The 2,882-nt window shown below is 37.1% G+C and overlaps 1 protein-coding gene across 1 annotated transcript in view; it reads left to right on the top strand.

Annotated features, from left to right (window-relative positions):
- The window catches only part of LOC101847947, a gene marked incomplete at its 3' end in the record, with an annotated part of 16,431 nt that overhangs the window by 1,342 nt on the left and 12,207 nt on the right, over positions 1-2,882 (top strand).

Consider the following 2,882-nt stretch of genomic DNA (forward strand, 5'->3'; position numbering starts at 1 on the left):
TGTGTGTATGTGTGTATGTGCGTGTGTATGTGAGTGTATCTGTGCATATTATAATACTAATATAATATGTGTGCGTGCGTGTGTGTGGGCGTGTGTGTGTGTGTGTGTGTGTGCGTGTGTGTGTTTAGCACGCAAAGTGTGGTTGAGGAGGACGAGGAGGGAGGGGTGGGAGGGAGGGTAGCGCTGTGTTTGCGCTTGTCGTTAAATATTTAAAGTCGGGGTAGAGATCAATCAATTGGCAAGGGGTTGTGGGCGTGGGGTGGGTTGGAGTGGGTCTAGATGGTAAGCAAGGCTAAGCTGCAGATAGTTGGAGGAGGATTCCAGTGATAGCCCTCGCCTAAGACAGTGGGAGTTCAGACATTATGGATAACTCGTCAGATTCGCTGGACGACGCTGTGTTAGTTACACTATGTCTTTCTTTGTGCTTTTAAAAATATAAGATAGATAATATAATGTGTTGTAACAATAACAGCAACCACAACAACATCAAAAGTAACTGTAATAATGATAATATAAGTAAGGAAAGTGGTAGTAACACTCATCCATAATACTTATACACTATACACGTATGATAATAATGTTGATGACAATGGGAGAGTAAACAACCCCAAAAAGTAGCCGTGTTTGTATCTCAAAAACATATTGGTTTAACCCCAGAGAAGCCAACAACTGTTTTAATCCTGGACTGAGTCTCATTAATATAGTATTTAAACACAGCATTACGCTTCAATTTACACATTATTCTGTTGTGATGGTCTTGATCTCAAATATCATAATATTGATGCATCTGGCTGATTCGACCAATTCGTGTCACCACAAAACAAACCAAAAGCAAAAACAACCCAAAAAAAAAAGAAAAAGAAAAAAAGAAACAAAAACAAAAACAAAAAACGCCGAGCCCAAAGAAAGTGCAAAGAAATAATTGATATTTCCTTCTCTGTGTCGTCTTATTTTACTTATTTTTTACTTTTTCCTTCCTCTGGTATCCTTAGGATGTCGAGGGTAGGTGCATCTGTGTCATCAAGTTGTGTAAGACCGGGCATTGCATATATATACATGATGCTGTGCCCTTTTCTTTTGCCTCCAGTCTTCGGTTTGTGTCCCTTTATCTTGAGCCGCGATCATCTGAATTCTTCTCCTCACCTTACTTCCCCTATCCTTTATCTTGCTGACCCTTGGGGCGCCACAAGAGTAGATGTTGCCGTTGCCACCAGCTTCTTCCACTTCTTTCGGTTTTCCACTGTCTTTATACAGGGCGATGGCGTTTCCAGTTCTAACTAAATTCTTCCGACATCTGGGTTTTACTATCTGCTATATGTTGAACATGTCTAGTCAGTTTAGCCAGTGTGGCATATGTAATATCATTTTGAGAACGTCTGATCTTATGATATAACTGTAGCATACCGAAGGTTTTCCACCTCTGTATGCATGCGGCCAATTTTGTTATCCAATTTACCAGCATCACAAACGTACCTATAATTCTGCTCCAATTTAAGTGTTTGAATAGAAATGAACAGCAAAATGAATAAAAATGAATGATTTATGCACTAAACTATAGTTTGATTAAAGATATAATGCATACGTTGGGGTTTAGGATTATTGTTATGGCGATAAACAACGTAGCGATTCAGTGTGAAACTGGCGTGCAGTACAATATGCAAAGTACCTTTGTATTGGTAATCTTGTTATCGAATCATTTCATTCTAAGAAACTTTTGACGTGCCTTTCACACAAACGTTGTTGGACTTGTTCATCTCATGTAAAACAAGCTGTACAGGTATCTTCTCTCGTTTTCAGACTTACGCCATAAACAGATACATGATAGGTACTCTTTCATCTTAATCTTGATGTTGAGACTAATCAAATGGTTGCTCATTCATTGTTTTCCCATGATCGAGACAGTTTGGTCAGTTCTGGCTTTAGACTCTTGATCAAATATCTGGCTATTGTTGATATTGTCAGTTTTTTATATTGTCACTAGTTGATAGTAGTTGATATTCTCAATTGTAATTGTCTGTTGACATTATCAGTTGACCCTGTCATCTGTTATTATTGTCACTTTTTGATATTGCCAGTTGTTGATATTGTCAGTTGTTGGTATTGTAAGTTCTTAGATATTGGAGACCAAGTCCGTGATGTTGTCTACTTCCAGCATTCAGTTTCCAAGAAGGGCTTTAGGCTGCTCTTTAGTTTGACCTTAGTACAAAACTGGAATTTTATTCTCATTCATAGTGTTGTAGGACTTTGTAGGTCTCTCTATAAATGGTTCACAACTTCTGCAGCAACTGTAAATTGTTTGAGAACACATCCCTTCTTAACTGTCTTTTCGATTTTTGGGTAAAGGGAGTTTGTGGTAAATGCACGTTACAACTAAACAAATGTCCCCATGCCATTACAGAAACGGCAACTTTACTGTGAGACCTTTTGTAATAATTATAATATTCCAAAGAACCTGGGGCCAAGGAGGCGTCCCTGTTGAAACTTCTCTCAATTTTTAGACTCACAGGTCAAACATTCATCTTCAGTGGCACCAATTTTCACAAAATACATCTAAAGAGCCCCGTAATTCATAATATAAGCGTCAAGTACTTTTGTCAGGTACATTAAACGACCAAAAATGTTCCTGCTCTTTGTATTTCTCCAGTACCTATCCTAGTAAGAACGTACCTCTTATTAATAGGGTATTAATGACAATGACAATAACAATAATAATAATAATAATGATAATAACAACAACAACAACAATAATAATGGTACAAATAATAATGATGATTATGATAACAATACTGATGACGATAATGGTAGTAACAATAACAATTTAAAAAAATGAAATAGCAACAACAACAACAACAACAAAACAACAAAAATAATAATGATAATAA

Source organism: Aplysia californica, unplaced genomic scaffold (assembly GCF_000002075.1).
Source record: "Aplysia californica isolate F4 #8 unplaced genomic scaffold, AplCal3.0 scaffold00103, whole genome shotgun sequence".
NCBI lineage: Eukaryota > Metazoa > Mollusca > Gastropoda > Aplysiida > Aplysiidae > Aplysia > Aplysia californica.